The following is a 27,497-nucleotide window of genomic DNA, read 5'->3' on the forward strand; positions in this document are numbered from 1 at the left end:
GGAAGGAAGTGGGTCTTTTGTAGTATAGCCCTTTGGCAGGGCAGCCAAAAATTGGGAGGCTCCACGTTGTCCCTGGATAGAGACGTGCATGAGGGCCTGTAAACCTAAAGTGCCCATTGGAAGGAAGTGGGTCTATTGTAGTATAGCCCTTAGGCAGGGCAGCCAAAAATTGGGAGGCTCCACGTTGTCCCTGGATAGAGACGTGCATGAGGGCCTGTAAACCTGAAGTGCCCATTGGAAGGAAGTGGGTCTTTTGTAGTATAGCCCTTTGGCAGGGCAGCCAAAAATTGGGAGGCTCCACGTTGTCCCTGCATAGAGACGTGCATGAGGGCCTCAAAACATTGTTCCCATTGCAAAGGAGCGGGTCTCCTGTCGTTGTAATGTCCATTCTGCAAAGAATGGGCGAAAAAATTTACCACTGGGGGTATACCTGAAACAAAGGCCTAACTCTTGTAACGGTCATCATGGTGGTGCATGAGGAGAAGGAGGAGCAGTCCAGCGATTATCCAAAGTCCAGAAGTGTGTACCCATGGGTGAGTGGAGGTACATGGCAAACTTTAAATTCCGCTCTCATTTGCTGGTGGTGTGGTGAAGTCTGGCCCAATCCAACCCTTGTTCATCTTGATCAGAGTCAGCCTGTCAGCATTTTCAGTTGACAGGCGGGTGCGTTTATCTGTAATGATTCCACCTGCGGTACTAAAAACACGCTCTGACAAAACGCTAGCGGCAGGGCAGGCCAGGACTTCCAAGGCGTAGAGAGCCAATTCATGCCACGTGTCCACCTTGGATACCCAATAATTGTAAGGCACAGAGGAATGTCGGAGTACAGTTGTTCGATCTGCAAGGTACTCCTTGAGCATCTGGGAAAACTTAGGATTTCTTGTGGCACTACCCCGCACCTCAGGGGCTGTGGTACGTGAGGGGCTGAGAAAACTGTCCCACATCTTAAAGACTGTTCCCCTACCTCTGGCGGATTGGACTTGTGCCTCTCTCGGCTGTACGCCTTGGTTGTCCACTGATTCCTGACCTATGCCGCTAGCGTTTTGTGAGGGGAATGCTTTGCCTACTTCCGTGACTATGGCCTTCCGGAACTGCTGCATTTTGGTTGACCTCTCCGCCTCGGGAATAAGAGACATAAAGTTCTCCTTGTAGCGTGGGTCTAACAGTGTTATCAACCAGTAATGATTGTCGGCCAAGATGTTCTTAACGCGAGGGTCACGAGACAGGCAGCTTACCATAAAGTCAGCCATGTGCGCCAGACTCTTAACAGCCAGGACTTCAGTAGCCTGACCAACACGTTGACTGAACATGCTGTCCTCCTCCTCCTCCTCCTCCTCCTCATCTACCCTGTCCTCTGGCCAGCCACGCTGAACCGAGGATATGACTGGTGTGCATGTCATATCCTCAATTTGGCCAGAGATTTGCTCCATGTCTTCATCCTCCTCCTCGTCATAGTCCTCCACTGCACGTTGTGATGAGACGAGGCTGGGCTGTGTGTTATCACCCACACCCACTACTGTTTCTTGCTGCAACTCATCGCGCTCCGCCTGCAATGCATCATGTTTGGTTTTGAGCAGAGACCGTTTTAGAAGGCAGAGTAGCGGTATGGTGACGCTAATAATGGTGTCATCACCACTCACCATCTTGGTGGAGTCCTCAAAGTTTTGGAGGATGGAACATAGGTCGGACATCCATCTCCACTCCTCAGGTGTTATGTGTGGAGTTTGACCCATTTCCCGACGGCTTAGGTGATGCAGGTACTCAACAACTGCCCTCTTCTGCTCACATATCCTGACCAACATGTGCAGAGTTGAATTCCAACGCGTGGGGACATCACACACCAGTGTGTGAGCCGGAAGATGCAAACTGCGCTGAAAGCCGGCAAGGCCGGCTGAAGCAGTAGGTGACTTTCGAAAATGTGCAGACAGGCGGCGAACTTTTACCAGCAGATCAGACAGCTCTGGGTATGACTTTAGAAACCGCTGAACCACGAGGTTGAGCACATGGGCCACGCATGGAACATGTGTCAGCTGGCCTCGCCTCAAAGCCGCCACCAGGTTCCGGCCATTGTCACACACGACCTTTCCTGGCTTTAGGTTCAGAGGTGTGAGCCAGTGATCTGCCTGCTGTTTCAGAGCTGTCCACAGCTCTTCTGCATTGTGGGGTTTGTCACCTATGCAGATTAGCTTCAGCACAGCCTGTTGCCGCTTCGCCGAGGCAGTGCTGCAGTGCTTCCAGCTTGGGACTGGTGTGGAGGGTACAGTGGATGAGGATGCGCAGGAGGAGGAGGAGGCTGAAGAGCATGACATTCCGGAGCTGTAGAGTGTGGGTGAAACACTGACTGAGGTAGGGCCTGCAAACCTTGGTGTGGGAAGGACGTGTTCCGTCCCTCGCTCAGACTGGGTCCCAGCTTCCACAATATTAACCCAGTGTGCCGTCAACGAGATGTAGCGGCCTTGCCCACAAGCACTTGTCCACGTGTCTGTGGTTAGGTGGACTTTGGGTGAAACAGCGTTGTTCAGGGCACGTGTGATGTTTTGTGACACGTGGTTATGCAACGCGGGGACGGCACACCGGGAGAAATAGTGGCGGCTGGGGACCGAGTAACGTGGGACAGCTGCCGCCATCAGGTCGCGGAATGCTTCTGTCTCCACCAGCCTAAAAGGCAACATTTCCAGCGCAAGCAGTCGCGAAATGTTAGCATTTAGAACTGTGGCATGTGGGGTGTTGGCATTGTATTTGCGCCTGCGTTCAAAGGTTTGCTGAATGGATAACTGAACGCTGCGCTGGGACAAGGACGTGCTTGATGATGGTGTTATTTCTGCGTAGGCAACTGCAGGTGCAGGACCGGAGGAGGCTTGTTCGCAGGCAGCATGGACAGGGGATTGGCTCGCATGCACAACCAGCGAAGACGTAGCAGTGACATTAGCAAGCACTGCTCCTCGACTCTGTTGTACTTCCCACAAAGTCGGGTGCTTGGCTGACATGTGCCTGATCATGCTGGTGGTGGTCAGGCTGCTAGTTTTGGTACCCCTGCTGATGCTGGCACGGCAGGTGTTGCAAATGGCCTTTTTAGAATCATCTGGATCCAACTTAAAAAACTGCCAGACTCGGGAAGACCTAACATTTGTACAGGCACCTTGTGTCGTGTTGTTGTTCCGGGGAACGGTTGCCTGACTTCTGCCTGGAGCCACCACCCTGCTTCTTACTGCCTGTTTGGATGCTACGCCTCCCTCCCCCTGTGCACTGCTGTCCTCGCTCTGCATATCCTCCTGCCAGGTTGGGTCAGTTACTGGATCATCCACCACGTCGTCTTCCTCTTCCGCACCCTGCTCCTCCTCCTGACTTCCTGACAATTGTGTCTCATCATCGTCCACCCCTTGTTGAGACACGTTGCCAACTTCGTGAGAACGTGGCTGCTCAAATATTTGGCCATCTGTACATACAATCTCCTCATGACCCACTTCAACATGAGCTGGCGAGAGGCCAGAATATGCGAATGGAAACGTGAACAGCTCTTCCGAGTGTCCAAGTGTGGGATCATTAATGTCCGAGGACGTGTACTCAGCCTTGTGGTAGGAAGGAGGATCAGGTTCTGAAATGTGCGGTGCAGTATCACGGCTACTGACACTTGACCGTGTGGAAGACAGAGTGTTTGTGGTGGTGCCAATCTGACTGGAAGCATTATCCGCTATCCAACTAACAACCTGTTGACACTGGTCTTGGTTCAAGAGCGGTGTACTGCTGCGGTCCCCAAGAATTTGGGACAGGACGTGCGAGCGACTAGATGTGGCCCTTGTTGTGGCGAAATTAGAGCTTGCCCACGACCTCGGCCTCTGCCTGCACTACCATCACGTCCACTTCCTTGTTCCTTGCCAACGCCCTTGCACATTTTGCAATGCTGTGCTGACGTGTATTCACTAGACTTGGGCGTTATATCAAAGTTTGTGCAAATCGTGCACCTGTACGCTGCCACCGACAGGCACACACGTGCGGTTTTTAAATGCAAGCACGGACGCACTAAGAACCTAACACAGGTTTTAGGAGCAAAAATTAAGAACTCTGACACTATCAGCCACTGCTGACTGACGTGTATTATACACTACACTTGTGCGTTATATAATAGTTTGGTAAAAACGCACACAAGTGCACCTGTACGCTGCCACCGACAGGCACACACGTGCGGTTTTTAAATGCAAGCACGGACGCACTAAGAACCTAACACAGGTTTTAGGAGCAAAAATTAAGAACTCTGACACTATCAGCCACTGCTGACTGACGTGTATTATACACTACACTTGTGCGTTATATAATAGTTTGGTAAAAACACACACAAGTGCACCTGTACGCTGCCACCGACAGGCACACACGTGCGGTTTTTAAATGCAAGCACGGACGCACTAAGAACCTAACACAGGTTTTAGGAGCAAAAATTAAGAACTCTGACACTATCAGCCACTGCTGACTGACGTGTATTATACACTACACTTGTGCGTTATATAATAGTTTGGTAAAAACACACACAAGTGCACCTGTACGCTGCCACCGACAGGCACACACGTGCGGTTTTTAAATGCAAGCACGGACGCACTAAGAACCTAACACAGGTTTTAGGAGCAAAAATTAAGAACTCTGACACTATCAGCCACTGCTGACTGACGTGTATTATACACTACACTTGTGCGTTATATAATAGTTTGGTAAAAACGCACACAAGTGCACCTGTACGCTGCCACCGACAGGCACACACGTGCGGTTTTTAAATGCAAGCACGGACGCACTAAGAACCTAACACAGGTGTTAGGAGCAAAAATTAAGAACTCTGACACTATCAGCCACTGCTGACTGACGTGTATTATACACTACACTTGTGCGTTATATAATAGTTTGGTAAAAACGCACACAAGTGCACCTGTACGCTGCCACCGACAGGCACACACGTGCGGTTTTTAAATGCAAGCACGAACGCACTAAGAACCTAACACAGGTTTTAGGAGCAAAAATTAAGAACTCTGACACTATCAGCCACTGCTGACTGACGTGTATTATACACTACACTTGTGCGTTATATAATAGTTTGGTAAAAACGCACACAAGTGCACCTGTACACTGCCACCGACAGGCACACACGTGCGGTTTTTAAATGCAAGCACGGACGCACTAAGAACCTAACAGGTTTTAGGAGCGACAATTGCTGAGAAGTCGGACACTATCAGGACTGTTTTAGACTGTGTACACCAGCCCCAGATATGATGAAGGCTGGTATACGGTCACCACTAGGAATGGCTATATACCCTGCCTGCCTGCCTGTATACTGCTACAATAGTCCTGACAAGGACTCTTTTGGTCACTAGCCTGTATTCCAACCTGGCTATACCCTGCCTGTATACAGCAACAATAGTCCTGAGAAGGACTCTGCTACTGTACTCCGACCTGGCTATACCCTGCCTGCCTGTATACAACTAGAATAGTCCTGAGAAGGACTTTTGGTCACACTGTTTGCAGCCCTGCTACAGAAATAGCTATAAAGGGCCGCAAACCTTTCCCTGAAGCAGCGACCCTCTCCCTGCACTGACTGTATGGATGGCTGTGAGCAGAGCACAGCGCGCCCGCCGGTATAAAGGCTCGGTCACGCTGTGCAGGCCGGCCAATCACTGCAATTCCACAACTAACAGGGCTGTGGCATTGCAGTGGTCTGCCAGCCAATCCCTGCATGAGGGCTGGCTCTCAAAAGAGCGCCAACATGCAGAAATGAAGACCACGAGTACAGCACGAGTATCGCGAGATTACTCGGTCCCCGCCGAGTAGACCGAGTACAGTGATACTCGTGCGAGTACCGAGTAGTAACAAGCATGCTCGCTCATCACTACTCGTTATGTGTGACACCCAACATGCGATTTCAACAACGACTCATAAACGATCCAGAAAGTGTGACGTAGTAGCGATCTCGTTCCCGATCTCGTTATGTGTGACTGGACCTTTACCTGTTCCCATTCAACCCTCTTCTCCCCAAACCTCTGCCATCATTATAGATAAGTTCTGCAGAAATTTCTAGCCCTTTTCCCTTTGTTATCAATTTAGAGTAAGGGGTGCTTCACACATAACGAGATTGCTACCGAAATCGCTGCTACGTCACGGTTTTGGTGACGCAACAGTGACCTCATTAGCGATCTCGCTGTGTGTGACACTGAGCAGCGATCTGGCCCCTGCTTTGAGATCGCTACTCGTTACACACAGCCCTGGTTCGTTTTCTTCAAAGGCGCTCTCCCGCTGTGACGCACACATCGCTGTGTGTGACAGCGAGAGAGCGACGAAATGAAGCGAGCAGGGAGCAGGAGCCGGAATCTGGCAGCTGCGGTAAGCTGTAACCAGGGTAAACATCAGGTAACCAAGGGAAGCCCTTTCCCTGGTTACCCGATATTTACCTTCGTTACCAGCCTCCGCCGCTCTTGCTGCCAGTGCGCGGCTCACTGCTCTCTGCACATGTAGCTGCAGTACACATCGGGTTAATTAACCCGATGTGTACTGTAGCTAGGAGAGCAAGGAGCCAGCGCTAAGCAGTGTGCGCGGCTCCCTGCTCTCTGCACATGTAGCTGCAGTACACATCGGGTTAATTAACCCGATGTGTACTGTAGCTAGGAGACCAAGGAGCCAGTGCTAAGCAGTGTGCGCGGCTCCCTGCTCTCTGCACATGTAGCGACGTTATGATCGCTGCTGCGTCGCTGTGTTTGACAGCTAAGCAGCGATCATAACAGCGACTTACAAGGTCGCTGTTACGTCACAGAAAATGGTGACGTAACAGCGACGTCGTTGTCGCTATGTGTGAACCCAGCCTAAGCCCAATCTAAACCTAATCAGTTCCCTCGAAGCCAACCCTGACCCGTCTATCCATCGTGCCCATATTTTTTCAAATTTGATGACGCCATTTCTTTTCCGGTATATACTTTTCTCCACATTTATCTCCCAATTAACTTTTTTGTCATATTCAGATATTGTAGGACTGTGGTCCGAGATCCAGTGTTGAGCGATTAATTTCCTGGCAATATATAATAGTCTAGATACGGCCACTTTCCCCTCCTTCTCCAAAAGTAAATCCTCCATGTATCCCAGAATACATACAAAGGGAGTTAAGCTCATCTCTATCGTATATACTCTATCGATTATTTCTGTCACCTCTCTCCAGTAATGTTCAATATCAGGACACGACCATCTCGTATGTAATAGATCTGCGGAACATATTTTGCATCGTGGACAGAAGGGGTCAATTCAAACTCCAATATCAAACAGGAATGTAGGAGTGCGATATACTTGGTGAATAACGTACAGGTGTGACAGTCTGTATGCCTCCCCCAATGATAGACTAGGAATTCTTTCTAAAACTTCTACCCATTGGTTGTCCTCAATAGGTCCTAAAGCTCGTTCCCATTTTTCTTTTGCGTTTACTGGACAATTCCGGTGTACCAGATATAATAGATCCCAATATATACGAGAGATCACTCCCGCTGAGCCTCTAGAGGTTGCTATGCGTTGCATGACTTTGTTCTGCTCCAATGCTCTACCCGTAATAGAGATTTCTGCCTGATAGGCATGTCTCGGTTGCAAGTACTTATAAAACTCCGAATTCTGGATCCCAAACTCCGCTTGCAACTGAGGGAAGCCTCCGAGTTGGCCCCCCTCCACAATATGTGTGAATCTATTTATCCCTCTCAAAGCCCAGCCCCACCCCTCTAAACACGCACACACGGCTAGCATACGCCGGTCACACAGATGCCACACGGACCATAAAAACGGACCCAAGAACGGGACACGGACCCGAAAAACGGACCGTAACACACGTGCGTGCATTTTCACGGATGTGTGTCGGAGGCCTTAGACACCGCTGCGGGACTTCTCTGCTGGGGTGGATGACAACACAGCTTGGATGGTTCAGCGCTACACAGGCAGAGTTGTGGTCCCAGGGAGGGTGGTGGTGGTAGTAGTCGCCTATGGCGCAGGAGCGCGATGATTGGAGTGCCGGCAGGGGTGAGACAAAACATGATGGTGCAATTCAAGATCTTTTACTCACTAGTCACACGCTGCCGTTGGAGCACCAAGCTACGCTATGATGGGCCTCAGCCGATCCCAGATACTTCGGAGGTCGTGGTCGGTGGTTCCTTCTGTGCGTCTTCCCTTCCAAGGTTTCCCTCCACCCATCTCCTGGGCCGTGGAATGGCTCACAGGTGCCTTTTGCATTCCCCGTGAACCCTGGGATCCCCCTTCTTTCCTAAGAACCTGGGTCGAGCCTCCGGCTCCAGACCACGGGCTCTGAACTTTCAATGTCTTTGCTTGCTTGTCCGTTCCGGAGTCCGACCTGACTCGGACGCCGTCCGGTGCTAACTGTCTGTTGTCTGTGAGGCGGCTCCTAACTTCCCCTGTGTGGGTGCCCCGCCTCCCGGGTCCCTGAACTAGTGGGCATGAGGTCCCATACCTCGTGATGGCCACCCCAACTCCTACCCTACCCCAGTCCCAGTGACAGAACCCCCATGTTATGTGTTGTTTCAGTGTTGTTGTGGTTGTTTACCGGTGATGACCTCCTCCATATCCGCGATGAATACTGCACTTCAGGTGAAGTGCAGTATCCTGTGGCGCCTGAGGCTGCAGAGGCGCCACACTTGCACAGAGCTCCGCAACTGCCTTTTTTATGCACATTCTTTCTTCTTCTGTGGATAATCCTTTTGACTTTTAATATCTGACATTCTAATTGTCATCCTGACATATTAAGAAAGCGTTTCAGACATGCTGTGTATTTACAGGATAAGGCCGGAGTCAAATTTGCTAGAGACTCGCGTGACTCTCGCATCGCATCACCCGGCACAGCCTGGTGCCCTCTGTACAGGAGCGCATCAGCTGCATAAAAATACATGCAGATGACCAGCTCCTGTCAGGAGAGTGTGCGGCCATGCCGGTTAATGCAATGCAAGACTTGCGCTAGTCTCTCGCAAAGGTAAGTGCAGCCTAAGTCACATGGCTCCAAATTAGGGGATTGGGATGGGAGGGAGGCATTAATTTACTATTTATCTATTTTCAAGTGACTATATATGTTTGCATAATTTCTTAGGCTAGGGTGTATGTGTGGCGCCCCTGACCTGGTCAGGCGCCAATGAGTACTGCACGCAGGCTGAGTGAGTACAAAACAGGTAATCCCAAAGGCTTACTAGGGTATGGACACACAGACACGAAGTAACCAGGACACACACGCAGATTAGAGGGGACCCTGGGCAGACCCAGGGAGGGGGCGTGGCCCTCGAATCCCAGCTAGTGGTGGGTATTGAGACTGGAGACAGAGAGTTGTGCAGTGGCAGCCATAGGAGAAGGAGTGGAGGAGCCGCGTCTGGAGGATAGAGCAGAGGAGCAGGACCCTGTCAGACCCTGCACCAGTAGTGGCTGCTGGCGGGGGAGAGAGGCTACCCAGTGGTGCCACCTGAAAACCACCTAGGGCAGTAGCAAGAGGTGGCTGAGTAAGGTGACTACCAGTAGACCAAGCCCGGACGGGAAATAGGTCCCCAGAGCAGGAACCCATTTACTTGGCCTACCAAACCTGCTGGTGAGGGCATTGTATGTGCCTCACCAACCTACACAGAGTCTGCAGCATCAGCAGCAACGAGGGGGCCCATAAAGAGGATTGAGCCTGGAGCCATCCAAACCTTGGTCCACGCTGCCAGCAAACGGGCCAGAAAGGGGAGAACGGCAGTTGCGACTTCCCTGGGTGATCCCCGCAGTACTTCACGTAAGGAGTCACCCAAAAGGAGAAGGGCTAGGAAGGCGAGTCAGCAGTCACCCCTACATCAGCCGAAGGGATACTTGGTTCCACCTGGTTCATCATAGTATCGCCCGGGTTGACTCACAGCTACCATCTGAAGGTGAGTAAAAACCCTGAAAGACATTGCTGCTTGTATGTGAGTTCTTCTGCGACCTGTGGTACTACACACTTACACTGGGCCCTGGGGCCAGCCTCACTCTCGGGAGGCTACAACATCTGACTGCATTTACCATCAGCCCCAGGTGCTCCCTAAACTGCAGTGGTGGTCACCCCTTGACCGCAATTACCGAGAGTGAAGTCACGATTCCCATAGAAGTTAACCTGACCTGCCTGTTGTCAGAAGATCCCCAGCACGTGGAGTCCCCGGAGACTGTGAAGCGACCTGAAGGTAATGCGGGGCTCCACATCTGCAAACAAAAATTTTCAATAAGATAATTTGATCATTAGATCCTTTTGTCAGTGCGAAAGTCACAATGAGTTTCAGACATATGCTTGCAGTGAAAATAGTTGCCTGAGTGTATAGTTCAATGGTAAGTGTGCTGGCTTACAGATAGAGAGTTTTGGTTTCAAGTCTCAGTAGCAGAAAGTGAACATTTTTTTATTATTATTATCATTATCATTTTAAACCAAAACTCAGATGTCAGAGTCAGATGATAGAGTCAGATATCAAAGTCAGATATCAAATTTAGGTGTCAAAGTCAGATGACAAAGTCAATTCTCAGACAGGGTATTTAGCTTCAAAATAACATTATTCTGATGTGTGACTTTGCTATCTGATCATGTCCTAAAATGAACACTGTACATGGGTCATCAGTATTGTCACATGACCTTGAACCTGAAAATCGCATGTGAGTGATCACATGAAGACTGCTTAGATCAGCAAACATATCGAAACTTTAGCACAGTGTATATTACACACCTTTAGGTCTCCTTCATACACCATGTAAAAAAAGCATGTTTGCACTGTCTGTTTAGTACATTCATATGACTATCCGTATGTCATAGATAGATAGATAGATAGATAGATAGATAGTACAAATGTTTAGCAGAGTTAACAAATAATTTACATAAAAAAAGATGTGGGGGTTCCCCCAAATTTTCATAACCAGCACAGCTACAGCAGCAGCTGCGGGCTGCAACCCTCAGCTGTCAGCTGTAACTTGACTGGTTTGGAAAAACAGAGGGGATCCCATGCTGATTTTTTAAATTATTTGAAAAAATCATTCAAAAACTGCTGTAGGGACCCCCCTCATTTTTTCAAACTCTGACAAGGGACAGCAGACAACTGGGGGCTGATATTTTTAGGGCGGAAACGGCCATGGTTATTTGACCCTTTCCAGCCTAAAAATAGCAGTTCGCAGTTGCCCCAGAGGTGGTGCATCTATTAGATGCACCAAATATGGCGCTGTACTTGGCTCTTCCATTGCCCTGGTGCGGTGGCAAAGGGGGTAATATATCGGGTTGATGCTAGCTGTGAATTGCCAACTGGCATCAAGCCCTGGTATTAGTAATGGGTGGGTATCTAGCAGGCACCCACATTACTAATCCGGTAGAAATATTAAAAAAAAATTTATTTGAACAATCACTCCCTGACTACAGATCTCATTCACCAATTTCCTAAATATTTATTTGAAAAAAAGACTGCCATAATCCATAGCGATGTCCCATGACGTTTCTCAAAAGCGAACCTGAAAGAGGTAAAAAGAGAAAATAATTACAGATATAAAGTCAAAAGACACCCTCATTAACCAAATTATTACCCTGCAAAAACTCTAATCCATGGTCCGACGTAATCCAAAAGGGGGTCCCACGATGTGCCAAGACTCACTGTCCCAGCCAATGAAGAACAGATGATTCCTCATTGGCAGGGAGAGCAGTTACTGTAGGCTCACACACTGATGTGTGAGAATCACTCCACAGAACTGAGATGACCTCATGAGGTCACCCCATGTCATTGCAGCGGATCACTAAGAACCTACCACAACAGAAACTTCTTAAAGAATATTTTTTATTGATTACCAAATTAACATAATCCACATATAAATTTAAAAATGTAAAGTGCTTAGTGCAAGTGGACATGTATCCTGATTTGAGAACATAGAATGAAATCTATATACAGAAAGGGATACAGAAAGGAAAAATACCTTACTGCCAATGCCCTATCCTTATCCTTCCTCCCTGCGGAGTGTGTCTTACTTTTTTGGACATCCCCCGCTCCTCGATGACTTACCCTAATAGGCCCTGAGCTCTCTCATCAGGAACCACCACCTCGATGACTTACCCTAATAGGCCCTGAGCTCTCTCATCAGGAACCACCACCTTGATGACTTACCCTAATAGGCCCTGAGCTCTCTCATCAGGAACCACCACCTCGATGACTTACCCTAATAGGCCCTGAGCTCTCTCATCAGGAACCACCACCTTGATGACTTACCCTAATAGGCCCTGAGCTCTCTCATCAGGAACCACCACCTCGATGACTTACCCTAATAGGCCCTGAGCTCTCTCATCAGGAACCACCACCTCGATGACTTACCCTAATAGGCCCTGAGCTCTCTCATCAGGAACCACCACCTCGATGACTTACCCTAATAGGCCCTGAGCTCTCTCATCAGGAACCACCACCTTGATGACTTACCCTAATAGGCCCTGAGCTCTCTCATCAGGAACCACCACCAATAAATTCTCCAGTGTGTTTACGACAGTGACATTAATCTTGACCTTGTATATATCTCTAATCGGTTTAATCACTGCAGCGGATAACAGTTTGTGTGAGCGGCCGCATATAGGGACGAGCAGTGACAGCATGAATTCATAGCAGTTCAATGCTCGCGGCTCTCCCACCAAGTAACTAGTTCCCTTATCTTGTAGCAAAATGATGTCACTGCTGTTGCAGATAGCCGTGTAGTGGTTTAATATTGAAATGAAAGCCATTCTATCAATTTAATGCAAGGATAGCAGCATGTTAGAATGCTGTATATAAGAGCCCGGTGGTAGTGGCCACAGCTTATACGTGGTGACAGGTTCCCTTTAAGTACTCCTGGATAATGAGTAGCTCCTGCACACTACTGTAACGGGGGCAGGGGGCGCCTCAGGGGGTGTAGTCGGGTCCCCTCGCCTTGTGGGCCGCAGGCTGAACCACGGCCCGGCCGTTACTTGCAAAACAGGTGTGTTGTTGGGGCAGAGTGTGGATGCATGGGGCCCATTCATGACAGCGTTCTTTCTGTGCTCTCCAGCGCCTTCTTCACTTTCAGGAAAGAGACAATTGCAGGCAGCGGGTAAACCAAACACCGTTTTATTAAACAAAGCTTCCATCTTTCTGTTTGCAGCAGGCTTACTTTAGTACGTTACAAGTTACAAGTCCTTTTCTACGAAAACGGTTTCCTTTTTCTCTACGGGCACTTTCCTTTGCCTGCAGGGGCCAATTGTTATCCCCCTAGCAGTGGTACTCCTATCCCGATTTTAGTCCAGCCCTTTCCCAGGGATTTGTATTGAACTAGGGGACGGCTCCAGTACTCACTACCGACTCCGGATTAGCTCCAACTTCTTTGCTCCACTGCCACAGCACCCACTCCTGCACTCTGCCCCGGCACTTCTCCTCAGCTCACTCTCCTGTTACATCTCACAGCACACTGCTCTGCATTCAGAGACCAACCCCCCTTCTCTTCCCTCCTATGCTGCCCTGCCCCTTCCTTCCCTGTCACTGTTACCAGGGGAACCACTCACTACACTGGCACCTAGGGGGGGAAGAACCGTACATAACACATAACATGGTACAATGTGCCACCATACTCCTGTGGCGTCTTCAGGGGGGGATTCTCTTTCCCAGTTCGGGGGTCCGACTACCCCTTACATTCCTCCCCTCTTTAACCTCACCCTCCTGGCGAGGTTCCGCACCTGCAAGACAACGCATATAGAAAACACACACGTTTCTTCAGCAGTTTTTTTTTTTCTTTCTTATCAATAAAAAACATTTTAAAACTAACGTATCAAAGCACACCAGATTGGCACACAAGTCCGGTGCCCGGAGTCCCTCCAGGGGAGCTCCCGGTCTTGGCTGATCTTCTGCCCGGAGGCTCTCCTCAAGCGCTCCCGGTCTTAGATGAGCCACGACCAACAGAAACAAAAAAGGGTTCTTTACTTAACAGTCGCGGGAGAAGTCCATGCATAGTCCCTGCATTCTTCTATTCCCGGGTTCAGTTCTTTTAACGCAGCTTTAACCATAAACACTCACCGGTTTCCAACAGTACCGGCTTTCGACAACAAACAGATCTTTTTCTTCCGGATGATTAACCCTCACGCTGGGTGGTATGCACGCAGCCATTCAGCCCGCTGGGCCCTCACAGATTCGGAGAGGGATTGTCCAGGTAAGCAGGGTAGCCTGTGGAACGGCTCGTAACATGGCTGTGGCTCCGGTACTTCTTTCTCCGATTCGGCCCAAACTCCGCCCCCGGCTTCACTCACCGGGTCCATGCTGTGCTGGCGATGCCTTCTGTTTCTTGCAGCGCGGCCCACATCTCCGGACCTCTGCAGCTTGTTGGGGCCGGTACCTCCCCTCTTTGGGCGGTGCACTCCGCTCACTCTGGGCTTCTTCCTCCGCCCAGGCCAGCACTTTTCGTTTGGCGCCAAATTTTCGCGCCTTAAGTAAACCCATGAAGACGGCCGCCATCTTGCCGCCATTTTGTGGCCCGTACAGCACATCAGGCACCACTTGGTCATCTTCACAGTTTCTGGTCGGGGTCTCTCGCATGCGAGCCCAATCCTGCCGACTACGCCAAAATGTAACGGGGGCAGGCAGCGCCTCAGGGGGTGTAGTCGGGTCCCCTCGCCTTGTGGACCGCAGGCTGAACCCCGGCCCGGCCGTTACTTGCAAAACAGGTGTGTTGTTGGGGCAGAGTGTGGATGCATGGGGCCCATTCATGACAGCGTTCTTTCTGTGCTCTCCAGCTCCTTCACTTTCAGGAAAGAGACAATTGCAGGCAGCGGGTAAACCAAACACAGTTTTATTAAACAAAGCTTCCATCTGTCTGTTTGCAGCAGGCTTACTTTAGTACGTTACAAGTTACAAGTCCTTTTCTACGAAAACGGTTTCCTTTTTCTCTACGGGCACTTTCCTTTGCCTGCAGGGGCCAATTGTTAGCCCCCTAGCAGTGGTACTCCTATCCCGATTTTAGTCCAGCCCTTTCCCAGGGATTTGTATTGAACTAGGGGACGGCTCCAGTACTCACTACCGGCTCCAGATTAGCTCCAACTTCTTCGCTCCACTGCCACAGCACCCATTCCTGCACTCTGCCCCGGCACTTCTCCTCAGCTCACTCTCCTGTTACATCTCACAGCACACTGCCCTGCATTCAGAGCCCAACCCCCCTTCTCTTCCCTCCTAGGCTGCCCTGCCTCTTCCTTCCCTGTCACTGTTACCAGGGGAACCACTCACTACACTGGCACCTAGGGGGGGAAGAACCGTACATAACACATAACATGGTACAATGTGCCACCATACTCCTGTAGCGTCTTCAGGGGGGGATTCTCTTTCCCGGTTCGGGGATCCGACTACCCCTTACATTACAACTCACTCCTTAGCTGCCCCTTCCCTTCCATGTGTAAGCTTTAAAATATGTACTTTCAGCTATATACAGTTATATGTAGTGTATTTCTCATTTAATGCTTTTTTCATTTGTTGTGTTCTAGCACCATCTACAGGTGAAACTGTAAGAATCTGAAGTGGACATTGGTTGTTTTCCTAACAACCAGTGACTCAGTAACATGGCTCAATAGGTGGAGCTATTTCTACCCTCTGTCTTGATAGACAGAACTGGAGTTTTCCAGTTCTGGCTGAGACTCCTCATGGGCGCATAGCACTTGTGAAGAGTCTCTTCACCACAAGGCTCCTATCAGGACCAAAGCCTAGAATCTCATAATTTCCTGACTTCTACAGCCAATATACTGAAGGCTTCCTATCCTAAATTTTTGTTGTCAGGATATGCCCATGCATCCTCACAGTATGGCATACTGAGTATATACAAGAACTTACTGCATGCAGGTTGGAGAAGTTTGAAAGTCTACCATCCCAACTGCAACATTAGTGGCTTGAACACCATTGTCCACACACCAGCCATCCAGAAAGCCATGGAACCCATAGGGTGTAGGGGCGACATGACAGTCTGGAGGGTAGGGAGTTGATGGGGTTAATGGTGATATCATTGGAAGGTGGAAGAAGATGATGATTGGTTAGGGAGGGGATTATGGTGGGAGGAAAAGGAGGAGCTGCATGGATATATAGGAGGAGGTGGGGGCCAGTTACCTTCTCTTGCACTTCCTGGACGACAGCTTGGATGGGCTGGGGAACCTCCATCATGACATCCAGCCTGATGGATCTGGACATCGCAGATCTGCAGCTTGGACAGCTTGGGCGGGCTGGGGAACCTCCATCATGACATCCAGCCTGATGGATCCGGACATCGCAGATCTGCAGCTCGGACAGCTTGGACGGGCTGGGGAACCTCCATCATGACATCCAGCCTGATGGATCCGGACATTGCAGATCTGCAGCTTGGACAGCTTGAACGGAACAGGGATTGCAGAGAGGATCTCCAGGTGATCAGCGGTAGTGGCGCATGGGCCCCTGGCAGTGCAGTCCCACATCAGGGCTGCTGGGGTTACCCGTTGGCGCCTTCCCCTTGCTCCCCCAGTAGCAGCGGGTGGCGGTTACGCCCCCCCCGCAGGTATTCCCCAGGCGGGGGGGCGAGGAGGTGTTGTCAGAGCCCCTCGGGGACCCTCCGCGGTGGGCCGAGCAGCAGCAGCATCTGGTCCGGCCGGTGGGAGGAATCTGCGTTCCGGCCGCGACGACCGGGAGGTGGGAGTGGCCAACACGGGGGCCTACTTTCGGTCCCGGGCCTCCGGTTGGAGTAGGAGTGACTGCGGCGGCTCCTGGCTGGGAGCGCGTCCGGCGGCAGAGTGAGGCCAGCAGAACCCCTCGCAGTCGGCGGGGGGACCGCGGGGCTGCGGACGGCAGGAGATCGGGTGCCAGGAGAAGGTCGGGTGTGCCGGTCCTTGGTGGCGGTGAGTGAGCCTGACGGTGGGAACTCTGAGGGACCGCTCCGGTCACGTAAGTCGATCGTGCAGCCCCCCGGTAGTGGCGGTCTCCCTTGGGGAGGGAGGACCCGGCGACAGGAGACCTGGAGGGCCGGGAACGGTGACGGCTGCTGTCCAGAGCCGGGCGCCAGTGAGGTCGGGTGTGGAGCCCCCCCCGGCAATCGGCGAGGGGGAGGGGTGCAGTCGCAAAACGTCGAGACCCGGGGTGGCGGCACGGGGGACAGGACAGTCTCCTGGGGCTGTCACCGAGGGACAAGCAATGGAGCAGGAGATGACTATGCCCACGCGGCGGCTCGCATGGGTGGCCGTGGTGGGGGAGGCGTGGCGGAGCTGCCTCACGCATCCAAGATGGAAGTGGACGACGGCGGGGAGAGAGAAGGACATCAGGATGTCAGTAACATTCGGACAGAAGGATGGCAGAGGACAATGGAGCGGCGGTTCCGAGGGGACGCTGAGCTGCAATTGGGTGAGAGACATGGTCCTCGTGGGGTTTGGGTCATGTAGTGGAACCCGGGCCAGAGTTAGGAACGAGGTGGTGCCATGGCGGTATAGCCATGGGGGTGCATGTGGCGTCAGGCCGGTGGTCACAGTTCAGGGTGGGGGATGCAATTTTAGGTCATTGAGGATTGGTTACAGGTGCTGATGATCTCGGCTTGCACAAGCAGGGGAGATGGAGCATTTATTTGAAGGTTCATTGGTCGGGTTTTGAGGAATCTTATTCTGCATGGTAGTTCATATTGGTTGGATTATGCTTGGCCGAGGTAAATAGGCAAAGAGGTCCTGCAGTTCGGAGTGTGCGGGGAGTTTTCGGGGGATTTTGTGAGTGATGAGTGTGAGGGCAGGGCTCCGGTATGGCGTTAGGGTTGCTGTGGATAAGTGGAGTAAGGAGAGCGGAAATGTGTGAGCTGGTGAGGAGTTGGTTGTTGTCATGGTTTTTCCTTGTGGGTTTGGAACCGCATCTTGGGTGCGGCGTGTTTGGTACGGTTTGGGGTATCGTTAGTTCGAGGGCAATATGGCTTGGTCCTGTGAGCTGGATGGATTAAGTTGGTGGATGGTAGCCTAGTGGCTACTTCGTGGTTAGTTCTCTTATTATCCCATTATGGAGTTTGGTGCTAGGGGGACTGAGGGCCCGGCGGGCCTGAATTGGGGTTCCTGTAGGTTGTGGGCAGCTTTGGGCGGTTGCTGGTGAACTCGGTAATCAGCAATGGGTGGCTGCAGATGGAACGATGGCATTCCTCGTATACCCGTGAGGATGGGGGGCGATGCAAGTTGGGTTTGGACCTCTGATATGAGGGCTCGCAGGGGGTTGTGTGTTACAAGGTTTCCTTTAGGAACAATATGTTTGGATATGGTGTTTGGAAAGTTTGTGTCTCCTGATGCCGATAGTTGCATATGGTGTCAATCAGGATAGTGGTATGGGGGGCAATTTTACGGTGTACTTTGTAGTGCAGGCAACTTGTGGTTGGTTTGGTTTGCGGAAGGAAGTGGGATGCAAATTATTGTTTGGAGAGGTTGTTGTGGACCTTGGGGATTGAAAGTAATGCTTCGGCATCTTTGCCTCAGCCATGGGTGCAGGGCGAGGGTTGTGATTGTGTGGTGGTTTTGTAGGCCTGTTAACTTTGGTGGACATGGTTCCGTTAGGCCAGGTGGGCTTCCTGGAAAGTTAAAGGGGCCCAAATTCGGATGTTGGTTGTCCAATAGTGTGGTGGTTGAGTACGTGGGAAGGTCTTAGAACTTTTCTGGGTATGGCAGATTGAGCCTTGTTGTTTTCAGAGGGTTTGGATGACGGGCTACATTGGTCGGGGGAGACCGGTAGTGATTTATTGCTCTAGGGAGTGGTATGTCTAATGCATATGTTATGAGTCTAGGGGAAGGCCGAGGGCGGTTTATTCTCTTGCCTCTTGGTTAGTGTGCTAGGACGACTTTTCGGGAAATTTGGAGGTTATGGATCAGAATTATTGCCAAGTGAGGGCCGTTTCAGGGTACTGGTTCAGGGTACGAGGTGACTCAGTTAAGTAGGCAGTGTAAGTGTGATCCTGTTTGGAATATATTAACCCCAGTTGCAGTTGAATTCAGCTGGAGACAGGAGGAGGGGTGGGGTGATGGTATGGCAGTTTATTTGGTCAGTAATGGGTAGGCCAATGGTACTGTCAGTGTTGCAGTTAATTGGATTAACTGATGCCGGTGGGGCATGGCAGTGGTTTGGGAGCTCGTGGCACGGTGTGTCAGGGTGTGCCTGAGTGGCCGTCAGAGGGAGCCAGTGATGTGGCTGGGTCCCTGTTGAGGAGGAGACAGGGTTACTTTAAAGTTGTTTAGTACTACGGGGTGGTACTGGCTTATAAGTAGGATGGTGTGGAAAGGAATGAGGTGGATTCCTGTATGTTGTTTTGGGTACCGAGTCGTATCAGTGGTGATTGATACATGGTGGTGGCCTTGTTATCGGATGGCCATGGTGTCGTGGCCCGTATTGAAGGGCGTTTTAAAAAATAAAGAATCAATAAATTGGGATACGGGTAGGTTTGAAGAGATTTGAGGTGGCATGTGGTGTCACCAAAGATGATGGTAGTGCGGTGTAGTAAGGTGAGCTGGTAACATGTGCATATGGGAGGCTCAGAGCTTAAGTTGGTGGATGGAAGGGTTTAACGGTTGGTTTCGGCTTGCAGGTTAGAGAAGCAAGCTTTGGGTTTGTGAGGGTCCAGGCCATGCAAGGTGTCACGTGGCCTGTCCTGTGGCGGGGGTAGGTCTGGTCCAGAGGCGGTTTAACGGATAATGTTATTTGATTGGAGAGTCACTTGTAGGATATAGTGGCTCCGGTTACAGGGATCTTGCAGGCATGAGGTCCTGCAAGGTTGGAGTATTGATCCGTAGGTGATTAATACCTCATCTCCGGCACGGTGTGTGTTGCGGCCAGGGATCATGTTTTGGTGGTGGAAGGTGGTTTCTGGACCGGGCCTACCCAGGGTTACGTATTGAATTATGTACTGTATTATTATGGTATTACCTATTGTTAAATGTTGGGGACGCCTGTTGGACGGCGCCCCCTTGTGTTAGTGTGTAAACAATAGGCAATAAAGGGCTGCTGTGGCCAATTCAACCAAGTCATAAGCAGTGTCGGTGTGTTACTTATACAAGGTAGGGGGTAAATGGGAGTAATACAGGAATCAACGACCGGACAAATCCCTCCTGGAACTGTCAAGTTCCTGTAACGCTCTGGCAACTTTCTACATTTGCTTACAAGTACCTCTACACATGCCGTTACTAGAAGTCATATTAACCCCAGGATTCCAGGTCTGTACAACCTTATTATTATACTTACCCTCCTTATTTAGGCTACAGAAGACTCTGAATCTGCTTCTAAAACCATTTGTGGCGCCCCTGAGGCTTCAGTCGCCACAGGGTACTGCATATCCTTTAAGATGCATTATTCATCCCGGTAAGGAGGAGGTTAACATCTGGTATTTCGCACTAACATAAACACCCAGTTAGTGAGCCAGTCAGTTATACAACTCAGGAAGTCAGCTAGGCTGTGGAATTCCCAGTTACCAGGGCAACAGCCACTATGAGTCATCAAGAAGGTGGGGGCTGACTGAGGGAGTAGGAACACACAGACATGATCTCTTCAGAAGACTTTGGGACATTGCAACAACAAGGTTCTTCGGGAGTGTACTTAAGATCTTCCCGGGGAAGACTGACCAGACTGGGGGAAGACTGGAGACGCAGGCTGGAGAAAAGCTCAATATTGGTAGTACCTGTGGGACAAAGGAGAACTAACTGTCACCTGGAGGTGAGCTTAACTGTTCCCCGGGACCGGCGCTGATCAGGGTGCAGAGCCCTAGGGTGATACAGACTTTAAGTTGGATCACAAAAATTGTGCAGGACGGGGAGATTGCATGTCTCCCTGGCCACCCCTAGTTCCCGGAGCACATAAGATCCGGGGTTGGGATTGTAGCCAGGCCCCACGGCAAGGGTCCGCGCTACCTGCATACGGGACGGGACACTTGAGACTTTAGACGAACACCGGGGTCCTCAAGTGCTTCAGGCCACGGGGATCTGACACAGAGAGAGCACAACAAGGAAGGGTCCACAGACTGCCATACCGGACTTATATATATAATAACCTCCGACCTGCTTTGGATCAGCTGAGGCCCTTGACGGTGAGGACCGGTACCTCCGGGGCAGTGGATAACTTGTGAGTAAAAGACCTGGAACCGCAACCGATGCCTCAGCCTCTTATTACAGGCGCCGTTGCCCCGAGCCTTGGCGCCAACTGCCGAGACTCCAGCCCTCTTCCTCATCCCCTGGGGCCCGCTCCACCTGCAGGGAGCAGAACCATCTCGGCTGCCACCCGTGACATCCCAAAGACCTGAGACATCACCGGCTCCGCAACGAGTACAAGGTAACAACAAGGTAACAACCAAACCACTTGCCCCCTGGGTGCTACACATACAAGTAAAGCTCCAGAATCCTAACTGCACTTCAGTATTCAACAACAACAACAACAAGTTGTTATTGCCATGGCCTACCCATGAGAGACTGTGAAACATATATTCAGAGTTGGATTTCTTCGTTTCTGTTGTATTAAAACATGACTGATATCCCCAAAATCTGCGTCTGTAGTCAGTCCATTGGTGGGGATACTGTTTATGGGTGGATAGCAGGGAACATCAGAGCCCTGTAGACCACCCAGGGAACACGGCCCCTGCACCCTCGTGCCGTAATAGCAGCCGTGACATATCAAACATTTGGGGTCCCCTGTCCCTGGGCCTCTGCAAAAGCAATTACTTTTTTCTTGTTTTGTATACTCCCTTTTAAAGGGAACCAGTCAGGTCAAAAAAGCGTTCTGACCTACAAGCAGCAGCCTATTTGAGCTATTAACTCCTTCCTACCCATACGTGTGTTGTTATATTGTGTAATATGAAAGTAATAAAATAACATTTTATTACTTTCATATTCCCTATGTAAATGATAGGGTCTCTAGCCCCATGGGCGTCTCATTGCCCTGTGGGCGTTTGCATGCTTTCCATGGTATCACGCCACTGTGGGCGTGATACCATGGATTTACATCAGCGACGTGACGGTCGCTACTTTAGAATCTCGCGTGCACGCGAGCTTACCATTCTCGCCGCCTCATCCTGGCACTTGCTTCTCGGCTTCTGACTCGCACTGCGCATGACCGGAACCACAGGCATCTTCTGAGCATGTGCAGTGTGCATCAGAAACTGACCAGCAAACACCAGGATGAGGCAGCGAGAATGGTGTGTGATGCCCTGGCCTATCAGGTCGTCACAGGGTATTGTGCAATCTTCCAATCTCTGCAATATCCACCTCCTCCTTGGTTAGGGGTCCCCAACTAGTGGTGTTGCCAACAGCAGTCAGTTAAAGTCCTAAGTACACTCTGCACCACACCCACCAGACACACCAGTGGACGGCCTGAGTGGAATAGGATCGCCCACTTGGGGGGTTGGTTAAGGGGAGGTCAGAAGTGTCCATGAGTTGGAGTTAGGGAGTTGAAGTAGGAGGTTAAAGTCAGGAGGTGAAGGACAGAGGAGGTCAGGAGCCGGACTCTTTGGAAGTAACTAGGTGAAAGACGGTGGTCTGGACCTAGTAGGAGCTGGACCCCCGGTCGCAGGGGATCGTGGCAAGAGGCACGGAACTGTCGAGGAGGACAGCCGGTAGCCTTGCACTATCACCGGGCTGGGACCAGGGCACGACGGGCTACGTGGACCCTAGGTCAGGAAGTAGCTCCAGGCAACCTGACAATTGACCCAACGAGAACGGAACCTTCAAGATCCATTCTCCACCTGCTCCAAAATCGGGGTACTAGCGCAATGAGGGGGACAGGACTTTCCACAAATACGGTCCAGAAAATCGCAAGCGTGAACCCTGATAGCAAGCTCCCACAGTTAGCCATACTGGGGAGCGGGACCCGGATAGTTCCACACTACCACACTGTAGGTCCCATCAGTGAGATCCGAATGTACTATCCGTTATGTAATATCCTGGAATACATGACGAGAGCAGAATATCCCTATATGTGCAGCTGCAGATAGCTGTAGATTCTCTCATCTGAAAGAATTGGGCCAATTATGTTAATCACACTGTGATCACACTTTGATAAGAGTGTGATGATAGTGTGATCCAATTCTCTCAGATGAGAAGAAAATGTTTCTATCTTCTCCATTGTATCAGTGCTCAGTACATTGACTGTATTCAGATGTTATGTGACTGCAGCCCGAGGTTTTCCATGCAATAATTGACTTGCATTGCCAAGTGCAATCCAAATTTTTTCCTCAGACAGATTCTCTGTCTAAGGAAAAAAAAGTTTGATATGTGCACAACACCATAGACTAACATTAGCCCCAGTGTGATTTAATGTTTGGTCAGATCGCACTGAAAATATTCTCATCTGTACAAGCACTAAGGGCTCGCTCTCACCACCATACTATCATTCCCAGTGCAATGCAATCTATGTGGGGAATCATATCATGTCAGGAAAAAACACCATGTGAAGAAAGCCAAAGTCAGTTTTCTTAGGCTATAAAAATATATCTTGCCCTAGTTCATAGTCTTGAAAACTGGGTAAAAAAATCAATTGGTTGTAGGCATCGGAGACCAATTCTGCATAGGGCACCGCCAGGCTAAGACCGGTCCCGGGGGAGAGTCATAATTGCCTCTCTTGCTCCTATGAATGGGATGCCAGAGCTGAAACAGTTCATTATCTCCTTAATGACCTTTCCATGGCAGCCATTATATTTCTTTATTCCTAAGTGCTGCTTTTCATTGTGCTTAGGAATAAGTGTATTTGGCCCATCAGCAGGCAAAAATCCTGCAAGCATCAATTATCTATGACACCCCACAGCATCAGCCTCAACCAGTTTTTGAAATGATTGAGGCCAATTAACTCCTTAGATGCCGCTGTCAGTCATGACAGTGGCATCTGAATGGTTGAAAGTTGGTTGAAAGTAACATCCACTTTACCAATATTGGCCTTTTTTGAGTCCTAGTATAAGAAAAAAGTGATTTCAGCTTACCTGCCACAGGTGTGCTCTAGGACTTCAGGTGCGAAGTGTCTACCAGACAGGCTGAGTCTGGAAAGATGCAAGCAGTAGGACTACAAACAAAATATTAAAAACAGTATTCATATTCTTAGCCGCATGCTGGGCATAATAACCTATGACTAAGGACTGTTTTTAATATTTTGTTTGTAGTCCAAAACACGTTAGATGCCCTAATGCACACGATTTAAAAACTTTTTTTGTATATTTCATTTTAATGTAGTTCAATAAATATTTGACTTTTTACTAATTTGTTGGTGCTGTGCCCAACCCAACCCGTTCTCCTTCCTACTGCTTTTTTGAGTCCTGCAGTGCAAGAGACCAATGATACACACCAATTTTAGTAAGAATTAGAGAATTCAACTGTTAATAGACCGAAAACTGATTACTCTAAAAACAATTTTTATTTATAAACATTAAAATTATAAGTTCAAGCTATATCTCATTGTATGTAGCTATATCGGTCAGTGAACACACATCCAGTCGTGCAGAGCTAGATATATTCTAAGGGGATATCAGACTAGGGAGATTAAGGATAGCCCAGTGAGGTTCTTTTTGATAGAAATCGTAATATCAACAAAGATGTTAAATAATGGCCTGATCATAGATCCCTAGTCCTTCACCTTCCTGGCCGCGGAGGTGAACACCATAATGTTTCGGGCGCCCCCGCTCCTCGTCGGCTATCCCTAGTAGGCCCTAGAACTGCCTGTGTGTCAATAATTGACCTAAAGCCCAGAAAGTGTGGTTAGTGCTGAAGTCAGGATTATTCAATCACACTAGGTGCATAGTCAATATGCTAATTAGTATTAAATATATTGGGATCCTATTCAGCCCGATACTGACAGGGTGAGGCCCTGTCAGACCAGGCCATTATTTAACATCTTTGTTGATATTACGATTTCTATCAAAAAGAACCTCACTGGGCTATCCTTAATCTCCCTAGTCTGATATCCCCTTAGAATATATCTAGCTCTGCACGACTGGATGTGTGTTCACTGACCGATATAGCTACATACAATGAGATATAGCTTGAACTTATAATTTTAATGTTTATAAATAAAAATTGTTTTTAGAGTAATCAGTTTTCGGTCTATTAACAAGAGACCAATGATCAAAGTGAAAAATATTCATGCCCCACAGTGGGAGTAAGTGAAAAAGTAAAAAAAAGTGTATTAAAACAAAACAGAAAAAGAGCACAAAAATCACAAAAAGTTGTTTTAGTCGGTAAAACGACAGCTTTTCTGTTAAAACAAAAATAAACAAAAAAGTACACAAAACTGCTATTACTGTTTCCGTATTGACCCAAACTTACAGTTTTTACGTTATTTATTCAGTACATGATCACTGTAAAAAAATATATATATTTTTATTAGCAACACCTCAAAAATGTAGTTATTTCATCATAATGACACAAAAAAATTGAATAAAAAGCGATCAAAAAGTCATTTGTAAAAAAAAATGATGTAAATAAAAACACCAAATTGTCCCTTAAAAAAAATAATTCAAACTACACAATATTAATCTTCTCTGGTTATTGCATCTTTGCTGCATTTGTTTTTGTTCCAGAAATATTTATTAAATTTTAAAGGGGAAATAATACAGGAAATAAAAGGAATCATTCGTAGATGAATTAAAGAAAAAAAATTATTACCATAAAGCAGATTCCTAAGGAAGGAGTGGGTAGCATAAGGAATGGGTTAAGGGGATGGGAAAAACTTTAAGGGCTCATGCGCACGTAACTGCTGAAAATTCTGCAGCGATTTGACAGCACATGTGCGCTTCAAATCGCTGCAGAAACACTGCATAATGGATGCAGTATTTTTGTTAAAAAAAGCCGATTTCATGCGCTCGGGATGCTGCCCCCACCATAGACAGAGTGGGAGCTGCATCCAGAACGCACAAATAATTGACATGCTGTTTTTATGAACGCATGGATTTGGGTCAAAATTTTAGCACCCAAATTGCTGCGTTCAAAAAAGCACCATTCGCATGTGTCATGCACAATCTACATAGATTATGCAGGGAACGCAGGACGCATGCATTTACGCTTCAGTGAAATACGCAGTGTAAATGCATGTAAGTACGCAACGTGCGCACAAGCCCTAAGGCTATGTGCCCATGCAACGGAAAATTCACGGAATTTGCCGCAATTTTTTTTGTGGAAATTCCGCGGATTTCTCAAAAATCTGCAGTACAGCGAGTCCCCAGCCATTTCTATGGCATTTTGGAATTGCTGTGCCCATACTGCGTTTTTTTCCGCAACGGAAATAATGTAGAATTCCCTTTGGAAAAGTCTGCAGCATATCAATTATTCCTGCAGATTTTTCCACATGAACCTATACTTATCTGCCTTGATAGAAGACACCGGAGTCACTTCTTCCAGTCCAGAGGAGCACAGTGGAGCCAGGAGCAGGCAGCAGGAGGTGGGCGGGGTCTGCATGAGCTCCGGTTGCGTGACAGCCGGAGCTAGTTCAGGCCCGCCCCCCTTCTCCTGCAAAGTGCAGACAGACACGGCTGGAAAGTGAAGTGCTGCATGATGGAGGAAAGTATGAACTCACTGATCACTCCAGCACTTGTTCTGCATTGATGATGCAGTGCCAAAGCCATGGTACTGTATGCTCAATGCATAATGTCTGCAGCATATCCGCAGGACATTTCGCAATACAACCGCAGCACAAAATAGACAAAGTTGTGCTGCGGTTTTCTGAGAGCTCCTGCGGAATGTCTTGAGGATATATCCGCATGACACTTTCCCCGTGGGTACATAGCCGAATAGGGAAGGGGGAGAAGAGGAGGGGAATGGAGGATCAATGCGTATTCTTAAACATAGCTGAAAAAGCTTAAAATGTTGATTTCTGATAATGCATTAAACATGAGGAAACCTAAACAAAGCCCACAAGTAAATAATAATAAAAAAGGGGGGAGAGAGAGGGGATAAATTAAGAAGAAAAGAAAAGAAAAAGTAAAGAGAAAACATTAAAGAGAAGAGATGCTTAGAAAGGACGAGGGAAAACGTTTGTGCAAGGCTACCATCTACGGTGATAAGAAAAGAAAGTATTATTTACAGTAGCAGGACACATTTCAAAATAGTTATGAAGGGATACGTTACCAATAATGTCTGTTATGGAAGGTAATGTAGTTTTTCTCCAGTTAGCAGCTATAGCAGTCTTCGTAACAAGTAATATGTGAATAACAATAGGCCAAAAAGTAGGAGGAATTAGGTCTATCTCTAGAGCAAGAAGTGCCAGTTATGGAGACAAATTAATTTTGCAATGTGTAATTTTGTCAACCAAAGTAGAAACATCATTCCAGAGGGGTCTCACTTTTGGACAATACCACGCGGCATTAAATTCGTTTTCTATTTTTCAACTATATATTATATGCCTTTACGGGGCCGCTGCTGAACCACCAGGACACTCACAAGCGATCATAAGGGGTTGTGACTGGCACAACCTCACCAGGTGAGTGTAACATTCCTTATTTCCTTCTACCCTCATACCGGGTAAGACCCTATTGCGCTTTTCTTTCCCTTCTATAATACTTAAAGTTTT

Source organism: Anomaloglossus baeobatrachus, chromosome 6, assembly GCF_048569485.1.
Source record: "Anomaloglossus baeobatrachus isolate aAnoBae1 chromosome 6, aAnoBae1.hap1, whole genome shotgun sequence".
In the NCBI taxonomy this organism is placed as follows: domain Eukaryota; kingdom Metazoa; phylum Chordata; class Amphibia; order Anura; family Aromobatidae; genus Anomaloglossus; species Anomaloglossus baeobatrachus.